Raw genomic sequence first — 15,342 nt, 5'->3', positions numbered from 1 at the left:
CCCTTATCAACATGCACGACATAAGCGCGCACACACACCTACACACATACACCTAGTCCTTACATGAAGTCAGCATTCCCTCTTTTGGCATCATTCAAAAGGAATAATAGTAAACCAAGAGCAAAGATAAGTACAGGTTAGTTAACTCATGGCCACTAGCCAATACTAACATAAAGAACAACTTCAAAATAGAGTAGATTTATGAAGCACAAAATAGAATTCATTCATTCATAAAATTTAGCACTAGTACAGTAAGATAAAATAATCAACATAAAACAACTATCTTTAAAGGCCAATATTAGAAACAAGACAAGAAACTAACACAGGGTTGATGAGGGAAAAGGGATAACAGAGCTTAAGTAGAGGGAGGTTTGGGGGAAAGATACTTAAGTAGCATATCCATTCTTGCATTTTCAGCATTGTGGGCATCCAACAATTGTTTGGTGAGAATATTTACTTCATTATTCAGTTCTTGAACTTCACCAGTCAGTTCTACCACTTTTTCCTTGAGTTTAGCATTTTCAGCTATAAGTTCATCAGTGGCACCTGGTCCCACAGAAGACCACTTCTAATTTTGCAACTTCAGGTACACTATTTCAGCATCTTTGGCACCCAACTTAATCCTTAACTCCTCCATTTTCTTTCCCAACCTTTCTTCAACATGTAGCAACTCAGATACTTAAGACACAGATCTAGCTTTGTCCTCTATGCATTCATTCTCCAAAAGAGTTGTCAGACTGAACATTTGTTTGGCTGTTCCAGGTGTTTCCTTAGTTCCAACCACACCACAATGTTCAAACACCTTGTTCAAGAGATATCCATATGACATTCCATGTTTGCCTTCCTTTTCAAAAATTAGTTTATGCATATGATTTATCATTAGAGTAGAAAGACTTATCAATTCAAACTTGCTCAATCATTCGATCAAGAACAGGTCAACATGAGGCATTATTCTTTTTTCAGACCTTGGCAATAGGACCTTATTGATGAACTCAAATACCAGCTGATAATCACTTTTTAGAAACTTCTTTTTCACTGCAGTTATTGATATTCCTCCTACCTTTAATGCTCTAATCATAAAATCGATAGTAGGTTATTGATTTACCATAGTTCTCACACCTATAAATGGTACATCTAAAATTTTACCTAATTTCTCCTCATCCAATTTGATAGGCTTTCCTTGTACTTGGGCTTTCAAACTTAGCCCATCTTTTAAGAATTCCATGGTGTAATAAAATTCCCTAACCTTATTTTTAAACACTATAGGGGATGATTCCTCAAATAAGTGCAGCCAACCTTGTTGTCTGACACACTCAATTAGCTCTATCATTCCAGTCTTTCCATAGATCATTGGATCAAACGTTCTTCCAGACATAACCTTCTGTGTCATTAGAATAACATTTCTTTATTCTCTAGCCACATCTTTTATCTCTTCTTATTTCTACTTCTCTTAGGACTACTGCTCAATTTTTCAATCATAGTTGTTCTCTTCTTAGGACTGGGTCCCTCAGAGTCTTTTCTTGACACTACCCTAACTAGGTCCTTGTCATAATACGCATCTCAAGCCCAATAATGACCAGAGATCACCCCGCTACCCAATCAACCAACATATACCCTGGGTTGGATGATTCCAAACATATAACAAGATAAAGTGGTTAACAATATACAGACATTGGGATAGGTCCATAACGACCAACCCAAATAAGTCAAACCACTAATACCAACTAACAACCATAACATACCCAAATATATATTTATTCCACAACGTACCCAAGTCCATAATGTATCCATACAAAACCTCTAAAATAATCCATGAATATCTGGCTGGTACATGCCCCTAACCATAGGCAAAACCAATATCCAAGTCTAAACCAATAAATACATAAGAAACTAAAATCAAGAATATAGAGCCTTTCAAAGTATGGAAGCTCACCACTTCAAGTCAACACAAGTTTGCCCCGAGTCTAATCACTAAGTAGGAAGTATAGTATGACTAACACCTATATCACATGGGAATACAACATCGAATACAGTTAGCAGTTGGAGCGCTAGCATGTAACTCAAGGATAAGGATAAGATAATGCCAACAATTCAAATCAATTCAACTATTATATATAACCAATGCAATACACAAATACATATATATATCATCCCATGATAGGATATAAGGTTTAAAATGAACCTTTGAAATCTTATCATTTTTTGTGTAGCTTAGTTGTCATATTGGTTACAGCCAAAGGCTTTATGGGTTCCAGTTCTCAACCCCTAGTTGGGCCCCAGTTCGTGTAGCTGCACAAATTAGAGAATAATCTTATGCATACACATGGGGGAATCAAACTTCCCACTCATATACTAAGCTGACTTGGTTACCCGATCATGTAATGTAGTATGATATGGGGGACTCAAACCTCCCATATCATATAGTATGGAATATTTGAACCTCCTGATTATATATGAAAGAGGTCTCAAACCTTGGGCCGTTTTGACCATTCAAACCTTCTAGTCATATTAAGCAAGTGGACTCGAACCTTAAGCTGTTTTCACCCCCACACCGGAAAATGAAGTTTCTAGTATTGATTCTTAAGAATTTACACCTTTAAAACTCTACTGCACAACCCTCTTTAAAGCCCAATTTAAACCATTATTTCATATACACAAATATTCAGCCAATAACTTACCAAAGGCACTTTGTTGGTACCGTCATACCAATACTACTTGGAAGTATACCACCTACCATTACCATTATCAATCAACAATTCATTCAATTGACTTTGGGACTCGAGCCCATCATCTAACAACGACACTTGTTCAATTCAAAGTTTAGGTACTTGAACCCATTATCTAACAAGGACATTATTCAATTTAATATTTAGGGACTCAAACCCATTTAACAATATAAACCACCAAGGTTACCATTTAGATATTACATGGCCAACAAGGTATTCAAAAAACCATTTACCAACTATTCATATTCATTAGTCCAATGCCTTAGTTTAAATCATCATTAACATATGACTAGTTTATTCTTTTAGGCATTTTCACAAACACTTTGAGTTCATACTATTATCAAGGCCAAAATTAAGGTAAAACCCATAAAATTTAGGGTAACCCATGGCCCATTTATTAAAACATATTACCAAGAACCCACATGTGCAAACCATCACCAAAAATATGTATAAACACAAGTTACACCAAGAGTAAACAATACTCAATCATATGCAAAAAAAACCCTTAATTTTTGTTTTCAAAACCGCCAATTAAGAATCATAATCAAACTTTAAAACAAATGATATTTGAGAACTAACAATGATGGAAGAGTCACATGCCTTACTCAGGAAGATTCACAGAAGAAACTTGACTCTTGTGTCTCTAGATGAACACCTTTGAAGAACCCTAGCCCTCAATCTTCAAGAGAGGGTTTAGAGATTATTTTAGAGTGTTTTGATCTTTTGAAGTACGTTATAAGAGGCTACAATAAGTTATAAGATGTGGGTACTTAAGGGTTTTGGGGTGGGAAATGTCTAAAATATCCTTCGCTTAAAAGATGAAAACTTAACTGCAGGAGGATACGACCACACCCCTTAAACCGTACCTTAGGGTATGAGTGGTACCCTTATCTCGTACCTTAGGCATCATATTGGACCTCAATACTGACCAACATACGACCACACAAGGGCTAACTCGTATCTTAACATACGACCAATACACTTTGAATCGTACCTTGGTTAGAATACTTTGGACAAGACTTAAGGCATCATAAATTGGCTCTATACTTCTAGTACCCTATCATACCACCAATAATATGCCTAGTAGTACATTGGATAGTAAGTTATATAAAACACAATGTGAAATATATGTGATAGGGTCCCTAAATCGTAACATATCATACAACTAGTACCCCAAGTCGTATGATGTCTAGTAAGCTCAAAGTCAAAAAATTTCTATGGGTCAAAAACCCAGGGTGTTTCATTCCTTTTCTTGATAGTTATGGTTTCTGCCTCATTCCATTATGGGTACCATATTTTGACTTAAAGGACCTAGTCCTCTCAGCAATATAAACCTCATTTTTTCTTCCTTCTGCAGTCGCAGAATCTTTTAAATTCACGTCCTACCCTCCCTCAATCTCTACAACTTTAATATCTTATTTCTTCTATATTGTGCAAGTTTTCATGAGCCTTCTTATTTTCATGGTAGAAGTCTTACTCCTATTCATTGCATCTGTTGGTAATTTCATCTCAGACCCTCTAGTCGAGTAAGAACTAGACACCTTCACCTCAGAGTCCACTACTTTCTCATTACCTATACTTCCCCTTAGTTTTTTCAAAGACCATCTCAGAGGCACTTCATCCTAATTTTTCTTATCCTTATAACTTACTTCCTATTCTTTTTCATTACCAAAACTTTCCTTGATATCATATACAAGCAAAAGTAAATTTTCAACCACCCAGTTCTCATTGTAGGAAAGATCAACCTTTTTATTGGTATTTCTTTACCAATTAACTGAGAAAATATAAGGTTTAAATATAAGGGAGTAGGAGAGCCTATTTCTTGCAAATTTTCAAAAGTATCATCCTTTTTGAGTTCTTTAGACAACCCAGGGATATGAGAATTTTCAGGTACTTTTGAGCTTCCTGAGGAATGAGAAATCTCAGTTTAAGAGATTTCCTATTTGATTGGTGACCCAAAGCCTTGATAGAATCCTCTACCATGATTGGTTGGACATAAATTTCTAGGGTTGATGAAGGTTCAATGGGAACTGACTCATTTAGGGGTTTCAAATCTTGTAAAGATGACTCAGTGGGTAAAATTGACTTAGTTTCTGGTTAGAGACACAAAATGATGCTTTTAATCACTTTTGTTGTTGAAGGATTAAAGTATTGGGAATGTTCAGCCTGATTTGGTAGAGTGTTCTCTACCTTAAAAATTTTTGTTGGGTTTGAGGGGGTAGAATCATCATCCATTTGATTTTGAGAGTGAGAGAAATGAAATGGGACCAATTGGGTTTGGAGAGAAAAGTTAATTTTGGATGATACGTTAAAATCATTAAAGGAAGATAAGTGAAGATCTAATATTATGGTTTAGAGAAGTGTTAGTTGTTAATAAAATAGGTCACTTTTGAAATGACATGTCTAAACTTACTAAGTGTGACCCTTAATTTTGTAAAACAGAACTAACTAATTTTTTTACAGAGGAGAAAAATACACAAGGCCTATTTAGACAGTATTTTATGATTATTGTTAGAGCATCTTTTATAGGTACTAACTTGAGAGATGGGACCAGGTCCCTCTCTTCTAAGTGAACCTTCAATTTTGTGCTTGACACATTTGTCCACTCCCAAAGTTGCTCCCTTAGGCATATACCTGCAAAGGTATGATACTGAGTTAGACTAACATACACCTATTTTACCAAGAATATCTACCTCCTAAACATAGCCAATTATTAGAAATGACACTGATTCACATGATTTCACCAGTTTCTTTGAAATCATTTATTTTAAAATGAGATACCTCCATCTTGAAATGGCTTGAGAGAGAGAACACAGTCAAACCTTTCATCATTAAGCTTTGAACCCCTTCAATAAATGAGTTATTTCTAATTGCAATCCTCTTTCTCATGCCTGGAATCATGATTACAAGTTGGATTTAGGAACCCATTTAAGTTTGAGTTCTCATTAGGAGGATAATGGTGTGACCAAATTCTTCTTAGCCCATCTAGGAAGTGATAGCTTCCTCTTCACCTTTTTCAGAGACTTGAATCCCTTAGGATGTGCATTCTCCAGCTGAATGTATTCAATACTCAATTTAGCCTTAAGTCAATGCTAATATCTTTATTTCAAATGTCCATCTCTTCCACAGTGAGTGCACAGGAGTCTGTCCATTTGCTTCTAACATAATAATCTGTCCATTTGCTTCTAACATAATAATCATCCTTTTCTTTAGGCTCAACAAGTTGGAATTCTCCTTGATAGCCCATACCTCTACCATCATTAACGCTTTGACTAGTCAAATTAGAAAGGATTTGTGAAGAAACAGTCTATTTAAGCTATTTGTTAAGCTATTCTTTCAAACAGAATAGGTTTTCTTACTCTTTATTCTTGTGCAGTGCAGACATAAGGTGTTTTTGAGAATCTCTCAGTTTTTCCTCAATATCAATTTAAAGCCTTGAAGCTTCTTTCATTCTTTTACCATATAAATTATTTCCCTTCTTCAGTTGACTCATACAACTCAGATTCTCTGATTTCAATTTAGAGAACATTTTTTTAGCTTTAGATATCTGAAGAGTTAATGCAATTAGCTCAAGCTCTTGATTCTCTACCTTCTCTTCTAAAGCATTCTTCTCTGTAATTAGTTCACATACAAAATCTATCAATGCACTAGCAAGCCTTTTTATCTTACTAGCATAGTAGTTATCTAGGTTATCCTTAATGTCAGAAAGAGTTACCTCTTTTTATCTTCTTCATCTTTTGTGTTTTCCATAAATGCAAACAACAAATCATAGATAACTTGATTGTCTTCCATTTCTAGCATAGAAACATCTCCAGTTTTTTATTTTCACCTGAATCACTAGAAGAGTCTCCCCATGCTTCCTGAGCTTGTTTTATAGCATACTCAGTTGTTTCCTTCCTTTTAAAATTTTCAGGGACCTATTACCTATTCTTTCCCTTGTCACCTCTAGTCTTGAGATACTCCTAATAATCAATTTCTAAATTAGACTATCTTTGATAAAGTGATCAGGACTCCCGTATTTGTGACACACTTTAACATTGTTTTCCTTTTAACTATTGCTTCCTTTTCTTTGGAACTGACCACTCTTCTTCATGGTTGTAACAATCCTATTTTCCAAATAAGCAATATTAGTATCATATTCACTTGAATTATGTTTTAAAGTCTTAAATGCCAAAGATTTTTCTCTTTTAACTTTTTTCTTCTCCAACCCTTGTTGCTTCTTAAGCTCATAAGTTTTTAGATTTCGAAGTAGTTCATCCATGGTGAGGGTCTTCAGGATTCTGACTTCAGTTATGGAATCCACTTTGCTTTCCTAGTACTTAGAAAGAACACCAAGAATCATTCTCACTTGGTTATACAATTGAATCACTTCTCCTAAGCAGTGAAGCTCATTAATGATAGAAGTGAATCTTGTATGCATTTCTTGGATGGTTTCTCCTTCTTTCATGGTGAAAGTCTCATATTGAGTAGCCATCATGTGATCTTTTGAATCCTTCACATCAGTGTTACCTTCAGAGTATTCCTAGAGAAATCCCAAATCTCTTTTGTATTTTCACAGACAGAAATTCATTATATCCATCAGGCCCTATACCACAAACTAGCAGTTTCTTGGCCTTGTAATTCTTCTCAATTTTTTTCTATCTTTATCATCATACTCTCTCCTAATTTTAACAACCATTCTAGTAATATCTTTATCATCATACTCTCTCCTAATTTTAACAACCATTCTAGTAATTTCTCCTTCTTTGACTTCTTTAACATGAATATGAGGACCACTAAGGATTATGTCCATCAATTCACTATCTTCAGCCATATGAAGTCAAACATCCTAGTTTTCTACTACTCATAATACTTCCTATTGAATCTTGATGGTCTAGTGGTAGATTTCCCTTCTTTTAGATTAGGTGGAGCAATCATGCTAACTAAGACACTCTAGGTGTGAACCTTTTAGAGTGACCCTACTCTGATACCTATTATTGAAACCCTAGGGTTGTACTATATAGTAAGAGACCAGGTCCTTTAAAGTCAATCACAAGCAACAACATAGTATAGCAACCAAGAATAAAGAGACAGTGTAGGAAGATTAAAAATACAAGAAAAAACCACAACTTGCCCTCACAAGCTCTCTAAAATCCACTATAATCAAAACTCTTAATTACAGACATCAATGAATCTAACTCTAGGTTCTTTTCACTTGAAATAACTCTACTACAAGCTCATCTTGACAACTCTATCAAGGACACACCTTGATATAGATTAACTCTAACCAATATCCACCTTAGGTGACTCTACCTAAGATCTCTATAAATAAAGAGAAAAGTTTAGTACTCTTATAGCATGATCAATTCGTTTACAATCAATATTCACTCAATAACAATTTCTATTTAAGCACACACATACAACTAAGAGCTTAAACAATGTTGAACATGGAGTTTTTGCTTTTTTTTTCTCTTCATTCTTTGGATTTGCAAAAAACATTTGATGGAGAAGAATTTTTTTACTTTTATAGATGAGTGATGATTTGGTCTGAAATGTCAGTAGACCAGGTATCCTAATTAGTACAAGCATTACTTTCCAGTTTATTACACAAATAAATAAAGTTGTGCAGACGCATACCACCTGTACTGTTTCCTTGAACATCCAGGGATTTTGTCCCTTGTAGTCATCTGCTTATCATCAAAACTACATAGAGCAATTTTTCCTTTTTTTGATGAGGAGAAATCAACCACAAACGTTGAGCATTAATGCACATTCATCATATTTAATTAGTGTGATTACCACTACATAAGATAAATGTTCCCCCTATTATCATGCTTCCACCATCATTAAACACAGGGACCTAGTCCCTTATTGTCATTTGCAGTAAAAACTCTGAGCACATGAGCATATTTTGTTCCCCTATCACTATGCCTTACCATACTTCCCCCTATCAGCATGAACCACATGAGGCATACACACACACACATGCACACATATACCTGGTCCTTACATGAAGTCACCATGTTGAAGATATCAATTATGAAGTTATAAAGAGAAGATTATTGCAATAAAAAAAAATCTAAATTTCATATAGCTGTACAAAGTACTACATTTATAGATAGCTAAGAGTTTACATCTCATCGTAACTACCTCTAATTACTCATGTTACTAACTAACTCTTTACAACTACTCTTAACTAATTACACCATAATTAGTTACTGTGGTCCCCACAACCCTTTTTCTCTATAATAATCCTTGTTTTTCGATAATATAGAAGTTAATACATGGTATTACCTGCTACCTTAGCTTGTTGTATAGTAATAATACTATGTTTCATATTTTCAAGCATATTATTTTGAAGTAGTAATATAGGGAAAAAGAAATAGTAATCATCATAAATGCTAATAGAAAATCTTACTCAGTTTTAACAACTAGGGAACAATATCTCAAAGTTCCAAAACTCATTAAATCATTCAACAAATAAAAGTAACGAGAAACTAATTAACAAGCCAATTAAGAGGATGCTAATTAAATTATTTCAACATTATCCATATGGCCTTGTCATAACCGCCACAATATTAAGATAATTTTACTACTTATTCTTCCTTTTGCGGTAAGGTGTCAACTAGAACATAATTCTTCTAAATTGACGACTCTATGACACACTTGCTTGGTAAGAAATAAAGTCTACCAAATTATTTAGATTCTTGTGTGACAAACCATCAATCTTCATACTAGAAATTATATTATGCTTTATGTCTACTTTGCTTTTTGTAATAACTTTGCCTTCTTCACTTAATATGAGTTTTCTTATTGTTTTTACTCTATAACCATTCTCTTGATCTCCTCCAATTTGAGGGAAACATTATATATTTTGCTCAGATACCTCGTGTTCACTAGTTAGTCTGATAGAAATGGCTTGTATATCAAAAGGGCTTCTTCACAAGTATGCATAGAATTCCAACCATAATTTATGGGAAAAAATGCTATTGTGGGATATGCAAGCACTATTTTTTATGGATACCATTTCACTATTTGGCCTCTTTCTCCTATAATTTTTTCAAAACTCTCAGGTAGTGACTCAGTACATTGCCGATTGAATAACCTATAAGAATAGTTGATCACTATTAGATAATCCCCAAGCAGTCTCAATTAGCTCACTGTAATCAATCCTTGCTAGGATACCAAGTTGAAATAGAGAAAAGAGTTTGGAGCTTATCTATAAAGCCACTCGATGCAGCCAGTGGCAGAGCTAGCTTAGGCTAAGAGAGTTCACCTGAACCCCCTTCAGCAATAAATTACACTATTATACATGGTTAAAATTATTTTTATATATATGTTATAGATGTTGAACCCATTTCATCTAGTTCGTGTGTACACTTTTCAACCACTTAATGAAAATCATGGTACTGCCATTGGATGCAGCTAATGTCTTCTTCTAGTATGCTAGTCAATAAGGCCATAGGTGCTATTTTGTGAAGAGGGCCTATTGGAAAGAAGGGTGCCTTGTAATGTTCTTAAAGGCATAACAATACTAAATTCTTCAATTTTTGCATCATATCAAAATTGTTAAAAGTTTCTTTAAGGAATAATGCACGTGACTTATTTTTTGTTTTTCTCCAGCTTTTTTTCATACAATTCCTAGTCAAATTGGGATTTCTATTTTTGGTAGGAAATTGATTCGTTGTTTCTCTTATTTTTAGTATCAAATAGGTTATTTTTTGTATGGTAAGTTTAACCTATTTTTAGTTGTGATAGAGATAATTTAAGTTAGGAGTTGACGATCAATAATAGAGGCTACTTTATCAGAAAAGAAAAAAACCTCTTTGCATCTTCTCTTCATTTAACTACATCTCTTTTTCAGCTTCTGTTTTTTGAATTTCCTTGTTACATTATTTCCCTTTAATGGTATTAAATCTAACAATATGGTATTAGAGTTATTTTTCTTAAGAGATCTATGAGTGAAAAAATGTATTCTAAAAATAGTTTATGAATGGTTCCACCTATTTTTTATGGTGAAAATTATCAATTACAGGCTATGAGAATGAAAACTTACTTAGAGGCTCTTGATCTTTGGGAAGTTGTAGAAGAGGATTATGAAATTAATTCGCTGCCAAATAAGCCCACCATAGCCCAAGTCAAGAGTCACAAGGAAAAGAAAACCATGAAATCTAAGGTGAAGGCAACTTTATTTTCTTCTGTTTTGACACCTATTTTTACAAAAATTATATCTCTTACATCACCAAAAGAAATTTGAGATTATCTAAAGAAATAATATGCTGGAGATGAAAAAATTTAAGGAATTCAAGTACTGAGTTTAATAAGGGAGTTTGAGTTGCAGAGAATGAAAGACTCTGAGATAGTCAAAGAGTACTCAGACAAATTACTTAGCATTGTTAACAAGGTAAGATTACTAGGCACTAAATTTAAAGATTCAAGAATTATCGAAAAAATTTAAGTTATAGTGCTCGAAAGATATGAAACATGTATAGACCTTGGAAAATACAAAAGATCTATCCAAGATTACCTTGGTAGAGTTGTTAAATTCTTTTCATACACTAAATCAAAGGAGACTTATGAGGTAAGATGGTATGGTTGAAGGAGTCTTAGTAGCCAGCCATAAAACTCAAAGTAGGAGTTACAATTAAAAAAATTAACCATCTTTTGAGCACTGTGAAAAATGGGTCATCCACAATACAGATATTGAAAAAGGCCAGACACAAACTGCAGCAAGTACAATTAGCTTGGTCATGAAATGGTGATTTGCAAAAAAAATTGAGAACCATGAAGTACATGCACATGTGGTTAATGAAGAAGAAGAAGAAGACCATCTTTTTTTGTAACATGTATCTCAAATAAGGTTTTAATAAATTTTTGGCTGAGTACTAGTGTTTGCACCAACTATGTGACTTATAACAAGAGTTTGTTTAAAGAATTCAAGCCTACTTAAATAATTGAGGTTAGGATTAAAAATTATGCCCATATTCTTATTGATGGAAAAGGAAATGTTGACATCAAAACAAGTTCAGGTAATAAAGCAATTTCAGATGTTCTTTATATACCTGATATTGATCAAGACTTGTTGAGTATTTGTCAATTAGTAGAAAAGGGATACAAAGTGTCCTTTGAGGATAAGAATTGCTTCATCAATGATGGTGCTAGAAAAGAAGTTTTAAACACTAAGATGAGAGGTAAACATTTCTAATTTGATCCAATAGAAGATGTTTCTGTAGAAAATGAAAAAATCATAAGCTGAAAACATTAGAAGATGATCCTCTAATTGAAAAAGCACAAGTAAAATATGAACTTGCTAGATTTAAAGGAGCTTTCAATGTTCTTAAAGAAATTTGAGCAATGGAGGAGTCATCTATGTTTTAGAAAAATCAAATTGGTAAGTTGAAATTTAAGATGCAAATGAAGAAGGAAGACATGCCAAAAGGATTTAGTCGTCAGGTTGAATTTAAGACGAGAAGTCAATTTAGTTCATTACAAGCCCAAATATAAATATGTAGATTTATTAACAAGGTCACTTTGGGTTATCAAGTGTGGAGATCCCAAGATAGAAAACCAAAATTTTGCAGTTCCTAAAGCAAGGGGAAGTGTTAAAAGGTTTTTTAAAAAATAATGCACGTGACTTATTTTTTATTTTTCTTCAGTTTTTTTACATACAGTTCCTAGTCAAATTGGGATAATATATCTGGGTCATATTAATACATTTACTTTATTAGAAATATAGTTTATCTAAAAAAACAAAAAATATCAGTTCTTCCTCTTTATGCCTACAATTATTTTTGGTAAAAAATAATTGTTGCCCGAACATTTCTGATAATTCAATTTGATCAAATGAAGTGTCTTGTTGGCTTTTACTAATCTTAAATTTTGGGGCTTTGGTAGATGATAAGAATGGTAGTCCTCATATCTCTTTACCTATATATATCCTAGTCATTTTCTTTTGGATGATACATATCTAAGACAAATCAAGTGAAATCCTTCCTCTGATACTCTGTTGTGTTGAGCTTTCTTTTATAAAATGTTTGTTAGTTTATTTGCTCCTATTTTAATACTAGAAAAACTTTTTGGCCTTGAAGATACACCTACACCAGGTGAAATATCCTCAAGGACAGTGTTTTTGACGTGCCTCAAACTGAAAAGAATTTTATACAAACTTCATGATCAAGTATTTTTCATAATATTTCCAACATCCTTTGGTCCTATACTTTCTAGGAGTCTTTTGGCCGTATATCTTCTAGTACTTTTCATTCTAATGTTTATTTTCAATAATGTTAGCCCGAGACGAATGTAAATAGGGAAAATGATCTGAGGATCTATATAGCTGATCCTAAATGAAGCATAGTTATTATTATGATATTGAATTTGAAATTATTTTTTCATTTAAACCTTGAAGCAGAGATGTGTTTGTTCTCATACCTTTAAAAGGAAAATGGTTTTCTGGTTGCTGAAAAATGGTGACCATAGAGTGCATATGCAGCACTAAGAATGCTCAGGACAATGGTGGGAAGCCTCAGCTGAGTGGCTACGTCATTGATGAAGAATATGATGTTTTCATAAATAATACAAATGAGTTGATCAGCTTGCAAATCATCTTCCTCTTCCATCATCCTAGTGAGGTAATTTCTCAAGGTCACCTTGCAATTCTCATTCATATAATATATATTCTCTAAACTCGGGAATGACATGCCAATTCCCTATAATCCGCAGTCTATAGAATGAAAGACAAATTCAGAATGATTGGAATAATTAGGAGCATTGTATTTAGTATGTACAACTTTGATAGAAAATCCTTATGAATAAAGGATACTTCCAAGCTGTAGCATTGGTGTTAATTGCCCCTGGAATGGGTATGGCACTAGTATTACACACTATTTTCTTTCTACTTTCATCTTTTCTTTCTTGAATTTTGTTCTATTCAAGAATTTAGTAGTAGTGGTCATGGAGGAAGTTTATATATAGTTCTAAAAGTTTGGAACTAGTCTTAGGAGCAGGGGTGGATGTAGACTTAAAGTATCGGGTTAATGTGAACTCAGTAGATTTTGATCAAATTCAGTATTTTTATTAAGAAAGTCACTAAGCCAGCATTTGACCATTTTGAGAGTAGATTTTGAAAATTTATCTTCAAATATTTGTTTGATTATGAAATTTGATCAGATTTTGAACTAGCCTGAGAAGCATGGGCGGATGTAACCTTAAAGTACCGAGTTAATATGAACTCAGTAGCTTTTGCTCAAATCTTATATTTTTATTAAGAAATTCACTAAGCAAGAACTGACCATATATTTGGAGAGTAGATTTGTAAAATTTATCTTCGTATATTTTTTTACCATAAAATTTAACCATATATATGGAGAATAGATTTTAAAAATTTATCTTCATAAATCTATTTGACCATGAAATTTGACCAGATTTTAACAGTCTAATTTTAAAGTATTTTCAACTTCCTAAAAACATCAGAATCTATAGCCAAAAAGGAGCTAAGTATCTAATAAATAGTTAACTGGGAATTCAGTTAGTTTTTTCTTTGGTCATAAACAATCATTTTATATACCAAAACTATTTACAAAGTCAGTCAACGCAGAAAAAGAAAACTGGGTTTAGACAGAGTCCCAAGCTCCAGATGCATGGTTCCCGTTCTACACATTGTTGTTTCGGGTACACAATCTATATGTTTATACACTAAACTTCAACACAAGTTCAATACTATTTCAAGAACACTTATGAAGTTTTTCAACACCTTCAACACAAGTTCAATATGAACTATCAAAGAAGTATGTTATAGTTAAGAAATAAGATGAAATGAAAATAAAGCCAAGTCCTCCAAATTCACGAAGTGTCCTTAAGGAATTAATTCCCCTCAATTACCTGAGGTTGCAGAATTTTTCCTCTTTGGATAAAATGGCTTACAATCCGACAATAGCGGTACCTCAAACTATCAGATTCTTTGAACTCACTCAATGGGAGATGATCAGAATGAGTTTTTAGAAGACAAAAAGTATTTTTAAGCTCTCAAAATTATATATCTACCTAAGGAATAAGTTAGGTATCTATAGCCATTAGGTGTCCCTTCAAAAATGAAGCATTGGTTCTGGAAAATTTGCATTGTTAGTGAACAGTCACGTCACTTGCACCTAGTCTGTGCTGGAACTGCCCCTGACCTACAGCCATAGGTGATGTTTCACCCATTTCAGTGGCTTCTGCACCAGGTAGAGCCAGCTTGTGCTAGGTCTGCGCCTGACTTACGTCCGCAGGTCGCCCCTTTTTTAAAACAGTATGTATTTTTCTCTAAAGGTCGCGTTCCATTTGAGATGCATTGTACATGCATTTGCATGATGTCTGAAATAAACACGCATATGGAGAAAACTATTCCATTGGATTTTTGGATTAAGACTTCACTTGTTTTACAATTTTCAAATAAAATTTGTCTAAAAAAATTAATCTCATCGATTGATCATTTGACAAATCCAAAGCCAAAGTAGAGCCGAGTGAGCGACGATGACGACGATGCAAGGCACCTCTTTTGTCTTACCTCACTATCTATGTGGAGATATGTTTCTAAATAAGAACATATAAAAATTTCTTTCTCCCACCAATGTGGGAAAATTAGTAGTCTTTCCTTATTTTT

The 15,342-nt window shown here is 33.7% G+C and overlaps 1 pseudogene; it reads right to left on the bottom strand.

Moving 5' to 3' along the window:
- Positions 1 to 9,360: 9,360 nt before the first annotated feature.
- LOC124889612 lies at positions 9,361 to 13,606 on the bottom strand (annotated as a pseudogene).
- Positions 13,607 to 15,342: the final 1,736 nt, after the last annotated feature.

The sequence above is a fragment of the Capsicum annuum genome, chromosome 12, assembly GCF_002878395.1.
Source record: "Capsicum annuum cultivar UCD-10X-F1 chromosome 12, UCD10Xv1.1, whole genome shotgun sequence".
Taxonomy (NCBI): domain Eukaryota; kingdom Viridiplantae; phylum Streptophyta; class Magnoliopsida; order Solanales; family Solanaceae; genus Capsicum; species Capsicum annuum.
This window is presented reverse-complemented; position numbering and strand designations above follow the sequence as displayed.